Genomic DNA, 17,928 nt, shown 5'->3' with positions numbered 1-17,928 from the left:
TCTATGTTTATCAGAAATAGTGATCTATAATTTTATCGTTTGGTTGTGTCTCTATCTGATTGTAAGATCAGGGTGATGCTGTTAGCATCAAAGAAAGTGAAAGGAAGGGAGCCAGGAGGTAGGTAGCACGGTGGGTTAAGCGCACATGGTGAAAAGCTCAAGGACCGGCATAAGGATCCGGGTTCGAGCCCCTGGTTCCCCACCTGCAGGGGGTTGTTTCACAAGCAGTGAAGCACGTCTGCAGGTGTCTAGCTTTCTCTTCCTGTCTCTGTCTTCCTGTCTTCTCTCTATTTCTCTCTGTCCTATCCAACAACAACAGCAGCAATAACAACAACGATAAACAATAAGGGCAACAAAAGGGAAAAAATAGCCTTCAAGAGCAGTGGATTTGTAGTGCAGGCTCCGAGCCCCAGCAATAACCCTGGAGACAAAGGGAAGGGAAGGGAAGGGAAGGGAAGGGAAGGGAAGGGAAGGGAAGGGAAGGGAAGGGAAGGGAAGGGAAGGGAAGGGAAGGGAAGGGAAGGGAAGGGAAGGGAAGGGAAGGGAAGGGAAGGGAAGGGAAGGGAAGGGAAGGGAAGGGAAGGGAAGGGAAGGGAAGGGAAGGGAAGGGAAGGGAAGGGAAGGGAAGGGAAGGGAAGGGAAGGGAAGGGAAGGGAAGGGAAGGGAAGGGAAGGGAAGGGAAGGGAAGGGAAGGGAAGGGAAGGGAAGGGAAGGGAAGGGAAGGGAAGGGAAAGGAAAAGGAAAAGGAAAGGAAAGGAAAGGAAAGGAAAGGAAAGGAAAGGAAAGGAAAGGAAAGGAAAGGAAAGGAAAGGAAAGGAAAGGAAAGGAAAGGAAAGGAAAGGAAAGGAAAGGAAAAGGGAAAGGGAAAGGAAAGGGAAAGGAAAGGAAGTATTACCGTGTCTTTATATTTTGAAAGAGTCTGAAAAGTAACAGTGTTAGCTCTTCCTTTATGATTTTGTATAATTCACTTGTAAAGTCATCCAGGCCTGTACTTTTGTTGTTGGGAAGGCTTCTGTTGACTATTACAATTTTTTTTTGGTTGTAATTGTTCTATTCATATTGTTTAGGTCTTCTTGACTAAGTCTTTGGAAGTTGTATGCTTCAAAGAAGTCATCCATTTTTCTACTTTAGTGGTATATGGTTGTTTGTAAAAGCCTCATATGAAGACTGACTGGAGTAGCTAGCATAGTGGTTGTGCAAAGAGACTCTCCAAAGTCCCAGGTTCAATCCCCTGCACCATTAGACAGCTGATCAGTGCTCTGGTAAAAAATAATAATAGCCTCATATATGCTCTAGATTTCTGTGGTATCTGTTGTGATGTCTCCCCTTTCATTTATTATTCAAGTTATAAAGGTCATCTCCTTTTTTTTTTTTTTTTGGTCAGTCTGACCAAGTATTAGTTATTTTGTTTTCTTTTCCAGACAACCAGCTCCTAGATTCACTGATCTAGTGTTTTGGGGTGGTTTTTTTTTTGTCTCTCTGTTTGTTTGTTGTTGTTTTTTCAATGTCATTTACTTCTGTTATGATTTTTTATTATTTTGCTCCTTCTACTGACTTTGGGTTTCCTTTGATCTTCTTTTTCTAATTCCTTGAGACATTCAGTGAGACTGTTTGCCAATGTGTGCCTGTATGTCTATGAAATTATTTTTTCAGTACTGCTTTTGGGGTGTCCCAAATATTCTGATAGTTTCTTTCTTTTCATATATTTCCAGGAACATTCTGATTTCCTCTTTGACTCCATAACTGTTAAGTAGGTTACAATAGAGTTTCCATATTTAAGGGCTATCTCTAGCTTTCAGTTTAGTATTGAACGTTAGTTTAGTTCTGCTGTGGTCAGAGAGGATGTAAAGCTTTTTTTAATGGTGGAAATTAAGCATTACCATCTTTTTTATTTCTCACTTTGTTTCATATGTTATTAGCTTGAATTTCATAAGAATTAAAGATGTTAACAAGTAATATTTATATCTGCCAAATAAAAACATGTCCACAAGGGCGTGGCTGGTGGCACACTTGGTTGAGTGCACATGTTACAATGTGCAAGGACCTGAGTTTTGAGTCCCCAGACCCCATGTGCAGGGAGAAAGCTTCACAAGTGGTGAAGCAGGACTGCAGATGTCTCTCTATATCTCTTTATCACCCTCCCCCTCTCAATTTCTAGCTATCTCTATCAAATAAATAAAGTTTTTTTTTTTAAATGTCCAAAGTAACAAATATTTCTAGCACCCTGGAATGACAAATACATTTTCACAGCATAGACTTTAGTACATGAAGAAATATATAATTACCCTGCCATAATTACACATGTAACCTACTTTTAAACAAATGGTCATATTTTTTAAAAATTAAAGCAATAATTTGGCATGTTAAGTTACGAAATTTATATTACTTCCTTTAAATTAAGCATTAGGGAATTCAAAATGCAATTTCTTAAAATTTCATTTTGCATTCTTTAAAGTAAAAAAATGTGAGGGAAACATACTAAACTTAAGTGTCAGCTCCTACTGTGCTAAAATATGACAAGATGTTTTCAAAAATGTTGTTATGTAACAAGTCGTAAGCAAGTTGTAAAATGCTGAAAGGGGTGATTCATGAAACTCTGACTAAAATAAAGCATGTAACATAAATATCCTGTGAATACCCTAAATTTTCCATAAACACTAGCTTTTCATCTCTTTCTAACTATTTGAATGGATGGATGATAGATACATACATACATACATACATACATAAGTAGGTAGATAGGTAACATTAGAGTTGAGAGTCTGGAGGTAGTGCAGTGGGTTAAGCGCACGTGGCATGAAGCACAAGGACAGATGTTAAGGATCCCGGTTTGAGCCCCTGGCTCCCCACCCTCAGGGGAGTCGCTTCACAGACAGTGAAGCAGGTCTGCAGGTGTCTGTCTTTCTCTCACCCTCTCTGTCTTCCCCTCCTTTCTCCATTCTCTGTTCTATCCAACAACAACGACATCAATGACAACAACAATAAAAAAGGGCAACAAAAGGGAGAAATTTTTAAAAAATTAAAAGATTAGATAGAGTTATCAATGTAGATGTAGGTATATAGATACATAAATACACATAGATTTCTTTCATCATTTAAATCATAAGATACAGAATTTCAACATGAGAGTGCAGCTAGAGCACCACTCAAGTAATCTATAGTAGCAGGAGAGATTGAAACAGGAGCCTCAGGAATACAAGCCCTACACTCCACCAGCTGAGCTATTTTCCTGGCCACATAAATATATCTACTAGCTAGGGGAGATAGAATGGCTGAAGTTCAAACAAAACTGTCATGGCAGTCAAGAGCCTGAAAGAACAACTGGTTGTAGTCTCTCAATTTTTTCCCAAGTACATTTAGCTTCAAGTCCTCAAAAGTAAAATCTTTCTCTTCTTGCAAATACAGATACAGAAAAGACAAGTATATAAATAAGCTAATGAGATAGAACTAATGATATCCTCACTCAGAAACTATTAAGAGTTAAGGAAGCAATTAATGCCTTCTCTTTAATAAGCTCTGTGCTATTAATTAAAAATGCTTAACGACCAAAGCAAAAACATCATGCAGTCTTTAAGCAAACCTGGTAAGTTTCTGCTTTAGGGAAAAATTACAGATAATTGAAGGATACTTTCTATCCTACTGAAATGAGGAAAACAGTTGATGAAACTAGAACAGCGACAAAGATATCCATCTATATGCCAAAATTGGTGTATGTCTTAATAGTTCCAAGAAATCTCACCTCACTAAGGAAATATATATAAGACAGTTTTCCCCTCCTCTATTGGACGCTATATTTGTTACTTAGTACTGTTAACATAAAGTACTATAAATAGGTGACTTAACAACAGAGTCTGTTTTCTCACAGTTTCAAATGCTGAAAGTTTGGAAACCAAGTGACAATGCACTATACTTCTATGAGACTCTGAAGAAAGATCCCCCTTCCTCTTACTAGAGTGTGGTGATGGTTATCCAAGATTATCATTTCTTTGCTGCCCTGAATCACTCTGATAGAAGAGAGTCTCTGCCTCCATCATCACTTTACTTTCTTCTTGTTTCTCTGGGTCCATTTTTCCACTTCATAGAAGGATACCAACCATATTGGATTAGTGCTCCCTTTAATTCAGTATAATTTAATTTAATTTAATTACATCTGCAAAGACCCTATCTCTAAATAGGGTTCCCAAATACTAGGGTTAAGATTTCAAGGAGTTTGGTTTGGGGCGGGGGATGGAGAGAGACACAAATCAATCCATAACAGCTACTACAGCTCTGCTTTGTCAAACCTCCCTCTCTCACAATATACCTGTAGTAACCAGGCACTCATATTTATCAACTCAACTTCATTTAGGGTTATTAGACTAATTCGAGTTCATATATACTCCAAATTCCGTTCTCCCATCTAGTCAGAACCAGTCTGCAGTCCCTACAGTCTGAAGTTGAAGAGTATCCTGTCCTTTCTTGGGTCCTCTACTTTCCCCCAGAGTTTTACCTAATCATTGTATTGTCAACGTAGAGGAAGAGGATAGGATGGTTCTCAGCACTGGGGAAATAGCATAATGTTTATACAAAGAGACTTCCATGGCACAGGCACCAAGAATCCCAGATTCAATCCCTAGCAATACCATAAGCCAGAACTGAGCTGTGCTCTGGTAAAAAATCAAAAATAGAGGCCAGGCAGTAGTGTACTTCATTGAGAGCATACATTACAGTGTGCAAGGACTCTGGTTCAAGCCCCTGGTCCCCACCTGCAGGGGGATATTTCACAAACAGTGAAGCAATGCTACAGGCATGTCTCTTGCATGGTCCCTCGATTTCTGTCTGTATCAAATAAATAAAATAAATAATGTTTTTTAAATCAAAAACAACACAAAAGGCAGGATGATGCCCTTTGATCCTCTCTGATGGTCAAGTAGATGAATGAGCTTTCCATAAGAACCCTTCATGGGGGGTTAAGCGCACATGGTGCAAAGCACAACAACCAGCATTAAGGATCCTGGTTCGAGCCCTTGGCTCCCCACCTGCAGGGGAGTTGCTTCGCAAGCGGTGAAGCAGGTCTGCAGGTGTCTATATTTCTCTCCCCCTCTCTGTCTTCCCCTTCTCGCTCCATTTCTCTCTGTCCTCTCCAACAATAAATGGCATCAGTAACAACAACAATAATAACTACAACAATAAAAACAAGGACAACAAAAGGGAAGAAACAAACAAATAAATAAGAACCCTTCATGGACTCAAGTAAGGCACAAGATTCAGTTCTATCTTTGGAGTAATTCTGGGCTGGTTGGAAAATTCACATTCTCTTGCTGTTATGTTTACCTACACGAAGTCTAAAATATACTGGCCATCATGTGCAGGCATGAACCTCCCTCACTGAGGAGAGTCTCCTGTCCTGTAAGGCAAGCTACTCCCCACTCTCCATGGATGACTGGTTGGCACATGACTTCTGCTCAGTAAATTCTGTTACCATAGTAGATTAAAATAGAAATGTTTCAACTTCATAAACAATGTCAAGAAAATGTTTAAAAAATAATTAATAAAAAGTGCAGGCTTGAAAGAAAAAACAGAAGAATCACCACATATTACCATTCTTCCACTGAATCAAAGCTAGTAGCATTTCATCTTGCCGGGTTCCTTGTTAACTTGGGGCAAGTGGATGGAGGTAAATAGTTATTTTTATTCATCAAATTCTTTTCAGGAATGGCAGCTACCCTCTGCCCTAATCCAACTTTCTAGCCCTTTTCTCTCCCCCTCCCTTTGAATTTTGAACTTAATATATTTTATTTAGAACACAAGGTATGTACATTTCTTCAGTATCTTAGAGCTTTGTTTATAAAATAGATTTAGAGCACCAAACAAATTGATATGACAACACCAGAGCTATTAAACAGGGGACACCCATGCAGAGTTAGAGTTTAACAGCATTTAAAGGTACCACTGTGTGGTAGGTTTAAGTTTCAAGATTATTCCAAAGTTACAAGCTCTTTGCCCGGAAAGAAAAGTTGGAACTTTGCAAAAGGATCTGTTTCAAAGAACCATTTGTTGTTGTTGTTGTTGTTTTGTTTTGCAGATTTTAGACTCAGGAAACCCCTGGACCTATAAAGACTGAAGTGTGGACTGCATTGCAATGGATGTTAAAATAGCAAGGTATAGCCCTTTTCTCTAATCTGACACCATTTTCTCAGACATTTATCTTCATCCAACTACATGTTAGTTATCAAATTCAAGCAAAAACTACCATAGTCATGGGCCCCTAGAAACATGCCTAAAATGGACTTCTTACCTTCTTTCTACCCTAAGATCCCTAATCTCATCTACTCTGTTCCTATTTTCTGGTTCCTATTAATTAAACATTTGTCTTGTTTTATATCCTTCTACCTTCCAGACACCAAGTTGCAGGCGCTACCGTGATTCCAACCTGACTTCACTGAGCAGACAACCTCACCTCTCCAGAGCTGTACCACACTAGTGAAAGATAGAAACAGGCTGGGGTTCCAGCCATGACATCATCTCCCCAAACAATAACTTGGATCCACCTGCATATCAGATTTCAGGCTCAGAGGGAAAAAGAAAAATTAAAAAAAAAAACAACAAAAAACTAGTGTAGCCACAGGCCCTTTGGAATATAACTAAAATATGCCTACTAGCTATCTATAAAACAGAGACCCCCTCAACTCTTCATCTGCACTATTCCAGCCTTTAGGTCCATGATTGGTCAACAATTTGTTTGACTTTGTATGTTAACTCTCTTTTCAGCCACCAGGTTCCAGATGCTAGCAGGATGCCAACCAGACTTCCCTGGACAGACAACCCCACCAATGTGTCCTGGAGCTCAGCTTCCCCAGAGACCCACCCTACTAGGGAAAGAGAGAGGCAGACTGGGAGTATAGATGGACCTGTCAACACCCATGTTCAGCAGGGAAGCAATTACAGAAGCCAGACCTTCCACCTTCCGCACCTCATAATGACCCTGGGTCCATACTCCCAGAGGGATAAAGAATAGGAAAGCTATCAGGGGAGGAGATGGGATATGGAGTTCTGGTGGTGGGAATTGTATGGAGTTGTACCCCTCTTATCTTATGGTTTTTGTCAATGTTTCCTTTTTATAAATAAAAATCTTTAAAAAAACACCACACCCATCATAACAAACCACAACCCTGGGACCATTTCAAACTCTACCCACTTCCAGAAAAAAAAAAAAAAAAAACTCCTTTAATGGAGGCTTTTGCCTTTTTTTGTTTGTTTGTTTGTTTGTTTTTTTAATTGGGGAATTAATGTTTTACATTCAACAGTAAGTACAATAGTTTGTACATGCATAAGATTCCCCAGATTCCCATATAACAATACAACCCCCACTAGGTCCTCTGAATCCTTCTTGGACCTGTATTCTCCCCACCCACCCAACCCAGAGTCTTTTACTTTGGTGCGATACGCCAATTCCATTTCAGGTTCTACTTCTGTTTTCTTTTCTGATCTTGTTTTTCAACTTCTGCCTGAGAGTGGGATCATCTCATATTCATCCTTCTGTTTCTGACTTATTTCACTCAACATGATTTTTTCAAGGTCCATCCAAGATCGGCTGAAAATGGTGAAGTCACCATTTTTAACAGCTGAGTAGTATTCTGTTGTGTATATATACCACAACTTGCTCAGCCACTCATCTGTTGTTGGACACCTGGGTTGCTTCCAAGTTTTGGCTATTACAATTGTGCTGCCAAGAACATATATGTACACAGATCTTTTTGGATGGATATGTTGGGTTCCTTAGGATATATCGCCAGGAGAGGAATTGCAGGGTCATAGGGTAGGTCCATTTCTAGCCTTCTGAGAGTTCTCCAGACTGTTCTCCACAGAGGTTGGACCAATTGACATTCCCACCAGCAGTGTAGGAAGGTCCCTTTGACCCCACACCCTCTCCAGCATTTGCTGCTGTTACCTTTTCTGATGTATGACATTCTCACAGGAGTGAAGTGGTATCTCGTTGTTGTCTTTATTTGCATTTCTCTGACAATCAGAGACTTGGACCATTTTTTCATGTGTTTCTCAGCCTTTTGGATCTCTTCTGTGGTGAATATTCTGTCCATGTCCTCCTCCCATTTTTGGATGGGGTTATTTGTTGTCTTGTTGTTGAGTTTTTGCCTGTTCTTAAGAGAGAAGGTTGCCCACTTGGGAGTTTGGAGCTCAGCTCATTGCATTTAAGGTGACCCTTGCAACCTGCACTCTCCTGCTGACAGAGAAGCAAGCCCAGCTGGTGATCTCTGCCCTCTGCCCACCTCCCCATAGGGAAAAAGAAAGAAAAAGAAACAGGCTGGGGGTATGGATCAACCTGCCAATGCCCATGTCCAGCAGAGAAGCAATTACAGAAGACAGAACTCCTACCTTCTGCACCACAAATACAATTTGGGGGGGCCAGGTGGTAGTGCAGTGGGTTAAATGCACATGGCATGAAGCACAAGGACGGGGGTAAGAATCCGAGTTCAGGGCCCCAGCTCCCCACGTACAGGGAAGTCGCTTAACAGGTGGTAAAGCAGGTCTGCAGGTGTCTAACTTTATCTCCCTCTCTCTGTCTTCCCCTCCTCTCTCAATTTCTCTCTGTCCTATCCAATAACATCATCAATGACAACAATAATAATCACCACAACAATAATAAAAACAAGGGCAACAAAAGGGAAAAAAATAGCCTCCAGGAGCATGGATTCGTGGTGTAGGCACCTAGCCCCAACGATAACCCGGGAGGTTTGATCCATATCCCCAGTGGGAGAGAAGTGATAGGAAGAAGAGGATAAGAGGGCTCTGAACTCTATCCAGCTTCATCAGGACCTGGAGAGAGAAAAGAAAAAGGAAGGGGCATTTAGAGGTAGTAATAGGGTTATGTGTGGTTTAGAGGGGGAAAAGAGGACTGGACCTGGGAGGAAAAGGGGGCAATTATGTACAAATGTAGACAGATAGTTGTAGAGATGACAGTCAACCCATATCTGAAACCTTAGGAGAACTGCGGCGGCTTGCAATGGAGGGAGTGGGGATTCAAAATTCTAGTGGAAGGAATAGTATAGAAGTTGACATGTAATTTTGTAAATCACTAATAATTTTTTTAAAGAAAGGAAAAAAATGTTTTCACAAACTATTGACCCAGAGCACTTCTGTTCTCTGGATTTAATTTTTCTATGTGTATCACTTGCCAGTCTGACTCACTAAACCTACCTTCAGTGACCTGTTGCCGTGTTTTCCTGAGGAGTTTTATGACTGTTTTGCTTAGTTGTAGCTATTTAACGATAATAATAATCCAGATCTCCTCACATCTTTATTACAGTGCAGGGCCCTGAAGAGGATTCTCTTGGCCTGTCTGAACAGGAAATGAAATTGTATAGACAGTATGATCACATCCATATAAAAGTTCAAATTAAAGTGAACAAATAAAAAACCATAGAAGATAGATCTACCAGAATATTAAGGATAGTTATTTCAGGTCAGTGGAAATTTTTTACCTTTTTTTTTTCCTAGAGCTATATATATTATTCATGCTTTTCACAATGGACAAAAATAATCTTAAGTGAAAAAATAACTCCTCACACATCAACTACAACAATGTTCAAAATTTATACATTGGTGCTCCAAAGAGTGGGAGGGACTCATCTTACCGTACGGCGACAGTCTACAGCCTAACAAAATAAGGCTGCAGGTGATTCCATGGGAGCTGTCACAAAAGGACCTACAAAATGTTCTCCCCCATCCACCAAAGCCACGTCTGTGGCAAATGCCCTAATGATGTTTCATCCACCTAATTCTCAGCCAGCATAAACTCTTCTGGAGTTACATTTTTAGATTTCCATGTTTTTTATAACATTTATGTTTAAATTTTTTAAATTCATGTCTTTCAAAAGCATTTATATGAAAAGCAAATAAAGTGAATCACTCTGATTTCCTATAATTTAGTTAGCAAAAGATGATAGTGGCAACACCAGTACTTTTTTTTAAGCCTCTTCTTTATTATTTTTTTCAGGTTTATTTATTTATTTATTCATGAGAGAGAACCAGAGCATCACTCTGGTATATGTGATACCAGGGATTGAACTTGTGGACCTCATGCTTGAACTCTAAGACTTTATTCACTCTGTCACCTCCTATGACACTACCTCTGTTTTCTCCTTTTTTTTTTTTTTTTTTTAATCACTGGGGCTCAGTGCCAGCACTATGAATCCACTGCTCCGGGAGGCTAATTTTTTTTTCCTTTTGTTGCCCTTGTTGTTTTATTGTTGTTGTGGTTAGTATTGTTGTTGTTATTGATGTCATTGTGGTTGGATAGGACAGAGAAAAATGGAGAAAGGAGGGAAAGACAGAGAGGGGGAGATAAAGATAGACACCTACAGACCTGCTTCACTGTGAAGTGACTTCCCTGCAGGTGGGGAGCTGGGAACTCGAATCAGGATCCTTACACTGGTCCTTATGCTTTGTGCCATGTGCACTTACCCCGCTGCACCACCACCCAACCCCCACTACCTCTGTTTAATTTTTTTTTAATATTTATTTTATTTATTTATTCCCTTTTGTTGTCTTTGTTGTTTTATTGTTATAGTTATTATTGTTGTTGTCATTGTTGGATAGGACAGAGAGAAATGGAGAGAGGAGGGGAAGACAGAAAGAAGGAGAGAAAGATAGACACCTGCAGACCTGCTTCACCGCTTGTGAAGCGACTCCCCTGCAGGTGGGGAGCCGGGGTTCGAACCGGGATCCTTATGCTGGTCCTCGTGCTTTGCGCAACCTGTGATTAACCCGCTGCGCTACAGCCTGACTCCCCACCTCTGTTTTCTAATAGTGAATTATTTTAAAAGTATTTCTCAAATTTTTATTTCAAAATGCAATTTAGTGCTCTGATACATATTTTCATTTCTGTTTTGAGGTAGTAATTATGATCATGAAGACAATTCTTGAACAAGATTGGAAATTTTTGAAATGTAAGTATGCCCTCCTTCTCAGGTACTCTAATCTACCTGTTCATGGTAAATTATAAAAATAGGTAGCTATGAAATTTTTCAGACAGATGAGTGCATACAGGTACATGTATGGAGAAATTGATACTTCTTTATTCTTTTACATATGAAAACCAGATGTATACTTAAATTTTCTCTGCCTTATTCAGTTCATAAAATGGAGTATCTTTTTCAGTCGGTGTACCACATAATGACCATAGTTATAGAGATAATATAAATTATTTAAATAATGCCTTGGTTGCTCAAATTTAAGTCACAAATGTATGTTAATATATTTATATTTAATATATATATTACATATTTGCTAAAGTTCTAAAACATATACTTGATAAACTAAAGGAGATATGTACTTTAAGTTTTAGGAATTTTACCAAACTTCTCTCCAAAATTTCAACAAGTATATGTTCTCAAAGGTCATATATGTGATTGTATCTGAATTTCTATATGTATCACAGATTCCATTGTTATTTACTTATTTACTGACAACAAGATTGTCGCTGAGTCTCAGTGCCTGCATGACTCTACCATCCCCAAAGACCATTTCCCCCTTTTCTTTCTTTATGCTAGAAAATGAGAAACAGAGAGGAAAGGAGAGGGGAGGGAAGGGGAGAAAGAAAGAGAGATATCAAGTGAGAGAGATTTACATGAGACAGAGAGAGAAGCATTAGCACCACTCCTGTATACCTAGTGTTGGGGATAAAACTGTGAGGTTCAAACATGCAAATGCAGCACTGTGCTACTTGAGTCATTTCCTCAGCCACTCAGTGTTCCTTTTTATGATTCACAATTCAGCTGTCCATTCATGTCTAAACATGATATTGTAACTGTTGTATTCTTGTGTTAGCTATGCCGGACATGTGTTAAAGAAGACACCCATCACCCACTGCGCACATCCTAGCATCATATTCAGTGGTATTCTGTGTCATGTAAATGTCTTAGCCCATATTTTAGCTCCTGTGGCAGGTTTGAATAAATTTCACTTAGCCTTCTTAGAGTTAAGGTGGACTTTTTTTTTTTTCCCACAACCCAATCTCCATATCCCACCTCCTCCCCTGATAGCTTTCCCATTCTCTATCCTTCTGGGAGCATGGTGGGTTGCAGAAGGTAGAAGGTCAGGCTTCTGTAATTGCTTCCCCGCTGAACATGGGCGTTGACTGGTCGGTCCATACTCCCAGTCTGCCTCTCTCTTTCCCTAGTACGGTGGGTCTCTGGGGAAGCTGAGCTCCAGACACATTGGTGGGGTCTTCAATCCAGGGAAGCCTGGCCAGCATCCTGACGGCATCTGGAACCTGGTGACCGAGTAATGAACCTGAGGGGTTGTCATTCCACACGTGAAGTCTCTGGACACAGTCTGAAGTGAAGCATGTTGAGGTGGCATTCGTTACGTTGGCTAGGTTGTGATCGGCGGATGCAATATGATTTGATATGGATTGGGAGAGGCATACAGGAAAGTGGGCCCTATCCAAGGGTTCCAGGACTGGGGGAAGTAGAGGCTCTATAGTGGAGACGTGAGGTTCCTACTGTCTTAGGGTACAAAAAGACAATCGATAGTTAATGTTATCATCACATTATTTGGTAATTGGGTTAACTTTGAAAAGTCCATTTGTTAGGGTTTGCTATACAGTACCCAGTATCTAGTATATAGCTGTGCTATTGGATGCTTCTAATCTACTTGGTCTAGGCTTTTGAGAGACTCCGCATATCAAATACACAGCCTATATATTAAAAAGATTCAGTTTGTGTTTTGAAAAACTTTGAGACATACAATTGATTTTCCCCCTCTCAAATTAATTAACTAGTGATTTATATGTCTACATTTTGCTAAGAGTGTACAAAAACACCATTCCCACCACCAAAAGAATGTGACCCATCCCTCCCACCCACTCCCACCCCCCACTGGCCCAGGAAGCTGCATGTCTACCCCTCACCACAGGGTTTTTACTTTGGTGCCCTACTTACAATTTGGTCAGGTCCTGCTTTTAGTTTCCCTTTCAGATCTTCTTACTCAACTTCTCAGTATGATGAGTCGGGCGACCCAGATGTGGCTGACCATCTCATTACCTCCCTGGATGCAGCACGCCAAGCCCGCTGGCAACAGCTCACGGAAAGTCTGAACTTCACCCACTCAAGTAGGAAGGCCTGGAAGCTTCTTCACAGACTGGGTGCCGGTAGCCAACCCCCTCCCGTCTCCCATCCTCCCGTATCTCCAAACTCAGTGGCCAGTCACCTAACTCAAGTTGGACGTGCTAAGATGGACCCAGTCTGGAAAAGAGAAATTTCTCATGAGTGGTCATCCCACTTCCGGTTATCTTGTCCAAATCCAAAACTCTCTCCCTTTACACTGTCTGAACTGGAAGACGCTTTGAAGAGGGTTAAACCGGGAACAGCTGCTGGCTATGATAACATCACCCCAGAACTCATTCTTAACCTGGGCCCCGCGGCAAAGAAGTGGCTCGTTTCATTCCTGTCCCACATCTTGGAATCTGAGTCTATGCCCAAAGTTTGGCGTCGTGCGAAGATTATAGCGGTTTTGAAACCAAAGAAAGACCCAACACTGGCCGCCAGCTATAGACCAATTTCTCTCCTCTCCGTGTGTTACAAACTCCTTGAGAGGCTGCTTCTATCGCATATTTCTCATCTTACAGAGAAATTCCTATCACCCACCCAGGCTGGTTTTCGCCCAGGAAGATCTACCTGCGAACAAGCCCTGGCCCTCTCAACTTACATTGAAAATGGATTCCAGAAGAATTTAAAGACAGGTGCTGTCTTTGTTGATCTCACAGCAGCCTATGACACGGTCTGGCACCGTGGTCTCCTGGTCAAGATCTCAAGATGCCTGCCTCCAGGCAACACTATATCGTTTCTTCTCCAAAACAGAAGATTCCGGGTGCATCTGGGTGACAAGTCTAACAGATGGAGACTTGTCTCAAGTGGCCTCCCCCAGGGCTCTGTTCTGGCTCCTAGGATATTTAATATTTACATCAATGACCTCCCAGAAACTTCTTCAAGGAAGTTCATCTACGCCGATGACATCTGCTGTGCAACTCAGGCATCAAAATACGAGATCTTCGAGGAAACACTCACGAAAGACATGTCTCTGATATCTGATTACTGTAAAAAATGGCGACTAATTCCTAGCACTGCTAAAATGGTATCATATGTTTTCCATCTACACCATGCCTCGGCCTCGAGTGAGCTTAATGTGCAGCTTGGCGGTACGAGAATCCGGCATGAAGCCCAGCCAGTCTATCTAGGCGTTACTCTCGATCACACTCTGTCATTTCACAAACATCTCATAAAAACTGCAGCAAAGGTGGGCGCGAGGAATAACATCATTGCAAGACTGGCCAGCATCTCATGGGGCGCGAGCGCTTCCACACTACGATCATCATCTCTGGCATTATGCTATTCCACTGCAGAATACTGTGCCCCAGTATGGTTCCGTAGCCCCCATGTCCACTTGGTCAATTCCAAATTATATTCCTCCATGAGGATAATTTCTAGAACCATCCGTTCCACCCGGTTCCATGGCTGCCAGTTCTTAGCAACATCTCCCTGCCAGATATTCGTTGGGATGCGGCATCATCTAAGTTCATTTCCCACGTCTATGCTCGACCAGACCTGCCAATATACGCGGATATCTTTGCCCACCCTGTTCAACGCTTGACGTCTCGTCACCCAATCTGGTCCCCTACGCCTACACTGAACTTCTCTGTTCCAGTCTCTTGGAAACAGAGTTGGCAGTCAGCTGAGGTAAAGAACAAACACCTCATCACAGACCCCTGCAAGCGTCAACCCGGCTTTGACCTAGCACGTTATGATTGGGCCCTACTCAATCGCTATCGAACAGGCCATGTCCGGTGCGCCGCTATGTTCCATCGCTGGGGAGCCAGAGACGACCGGAACTGCCCCTGCGGCTCCAGACAGACTATGACCCACATAGTCAACGACTGCCACCTCTCCAGATTCAAAGGAGGTCTCAAAACTTTATATCAGGCTCAACCTGATGCTGTTGACTGGCTATGGAAGAAGGGCAAACGCTAGAAGAAGAACTCAACTTCTGTTGATCAGTGGACCATCCCATACTCATCTTTATCTTTCTGACTTAGCTCACTTAATATAGTTCCTTCTATCTCTGTCCAAGATGGGTCAGAGAAGGTGGGTTCATTGTTCTTGATAGCTGCATAGTATTCCATTGTGTATATATACCACAGCTTTCTCAGCCACTCATCTGTTGTTGGGCACCTGGGTTGCTTCCAGGTTTTAGCTATTATGCATTGTGCTGCTATGAACATAGGAGTACATACCTCTTTTTGGTTGGGTGTTATGGAGTCCTTGGGGTATAACCCCAGGAGAGGAATTACTGGTTAATATGGGAGGTCCATGTCTAGCCTTCTGAGAGTTTTCCAGACTGCTCTCCACAGAGGCTGTACCAATTTACATTCCCACCAGCAATGTAAAAGGGTTCCTCTGTCCCCACAACCTCTCCAGCATTTGTTGCTGCTGTCCTTTTTGATGTATGCCATTCTTACAGGAGTGAGGTGGTATCTTACTGTTGTCTTAATTTGCATTTCTCTGACAATCAGTGACCTAGAGCAGTCTTTCATATGTTTGTTAGCCTTTTGGATCTTCTCTGTAGTGAATGTTTTGTTCATATCCTCTGCCCATTTTTGGATGGGGTCATTTGCTTTTTTGGTGCTAAGTTTTCTGAGGTCTTTATATATTTTGGTTACTAGTTTCTTGTCTGATGTATGGCATGTGAAGATCTTCTCCCATTCTGTGAGGGGTCTCTCTGTTGTTTAATAGTTTCTTTGGATGTGCAGAAGCTTTGCAATTTGATGTAGTCCCATTAGTTTGTTTCTGCTTTATTCTTCCTTGCAATTGGGTTTGATTCATCAAAGATGTCCTTGAGGTGTAGGTGGGAAAGTGTTTTACCAATGTTTTCCTCTAAGTATTTGATTGTTTCTGGTCTGACATCTAGGTCTTTGATCCATTTGGAGTTGATTTTTGTTTCTGGTGAGATAAAGTGGTTCAATTTCATTCTTCTGCATGTTACAACCCAGTTTTCCCAGCACCATTTATTGAAGAGAACCTCCTTTTTCCATTTAATCCTTTGGGCCCCCTTATCAAAGATTAGATGTCCATAGATGTGGGTATTTATTTCTGGGCTTTCAATTCTGTTCCACTGGTCTGTGTGCCTATTTTTGATCCAGTACCATCCTGTTTTGATGATAATGGCTTTATAATATAGTTTAAGGTCTGGGAGTGTGATGCCTCCATTTCTGTTTCTTTTCCTCAAGATGGTTTTCTCAATTCTAGGTGTTTTCAGGTTCCAGATAAATGATTGTAGTGTTTGTTCTATTCTCTTAAAGAAGCTTGGTGGAACTTTGATAGGTAATGCATTAAATTTGTATATGGCTCTGGGGAGAATATTGATTTTGATGATATTTATTCTTCCAATCCATGAGCATGGGACATCTTTCCATTTCTTGGTATCAGTTTGTATTTCCTTGAGTAGCGACTCATAGTTTTAAGCATACAGGTCTTTCACTTCTTTGGTCAACTTTATTCCTAGGTATTTGATTGATTTTGCTGAAACAGTAAATGGGAGTGATTTCTGGATGTCTTCTTCTTCAGATTTAGTGTTTGCATAAAGAAATGCCACTGGTTTTTGTACATTGATTTTGTAGCCTGATACCTTGCTATATTGCCTAATAACTTCCAGTAATTTTCTGCTGCATTCTTTAGGTTTTTCTATGTATACTATCATATCATCTGCAAATAGTGAGAGCTTGACTTCTTCCCTTCCAATCTGTATTCCTTTGATTTCTTTCTCTTGCCTGATTGCTATGGCAAGAACTTCCAATACTATGTTGAAGAGTAATGGTGACGGTGGACAGCCCTGTCTAGTCCCTGATCTGAGGGGGAATGCTTTCAGCTTCTGTCCATTGAGTATGATGTTGGCTGTAGGTTTGCTATATATAGACTCCACTATCTTGAGGAATTTCCCATCTATTCCCATTTTTTGTAGAGTTTTGAGCATGAACGGGTGTTGGATTTTGTCAAAGGCTTTCTCTGCATCTATTGAAATAATGATGTGGTTTTTGGCTTTGCTTTTATTGATGTGGTGAGACATTGATTGACTTACGGATGTTGAACCAGCCTTGCATTCCTGGATGAATCCCACTTGGTGGTGATGAACAATCTTTTTGATATGTTGCTGTATCCGGTTGGCCAAGATCTTGTTTAATATTTTGGCATCTATGTTCATCAGAGATATTGGTCTGTAGTTTTCCTTTTTTGTTCTGTCCCTATCAGCTTTTGGTAACAAGATGATGTTGGCTTCATAGAAGGTGGAAGGGAGTATTCCTGTTTCTTCAATCTTATGGAAAAGCTTAAGAAGTATGGGTACTAACTGTATCCTGAAAGTTTTGTAGAATTCATTTGTGAAGCCATCTGGTCCAGGACTTTTGTTGGGGAGATTCTTAATAACAGTTTCAATTTCTTTGTCTGTGATTGGTGCATTTAGATTTTGTAGTTCTTCTTGGTTCAATTTTGGAAGGGCATATGCTTCTAGGAATTGTTCCATTTCTTCCAGATTCTCTAGCTTGGTGGCATATAGTTCTTAATAGAAATTTCGCAGGATTCTCTGCATTTCTGTGGTGTCAGTTGTGATATCTCCTCCATCGTTTACAATTCTATTAATTTGAGTCTTCTCTCTTTTTTGTTTGTTGAGTCTGGCTAGGGGTTTGTCAATTTTGTTTAATCTTTCAAAGAACCAACATTTGGCTTCATTGATCTTTGGATGGTTCTTTTATTTTCGATGTTGTTTATTTCTGCTCTAACTTTAGTGATTTCTGTCCTTCTGGTTGCTTTAGGGTTCCTTTTTCCTCTTCCTCTAAGTCCTTGAGGTATGCAGTAAAGTCGTTCATTTGAGCTTCTTCTT

This window comes from Erinaceus europaeus, chromosome 5, assembly GCF_950295315.1.
Source record: "Erinaceus europaeus chromosome 5, mEriEur2.1, whole genome shotgun sequence".
In the NCBI taxonomy this organism is placed as follows: domain Eukaryota; kingdom Metazoa; phylum Chordata; class Mammalia; order Eulipotyphla; family Erinaceidae; genus Erinaceus; species Erinaceus europaeus.
The sequence above is the reverse complement of the archived record's forward strand: the minus strand, read 5'-3'. Positions refer to the sequence as shown.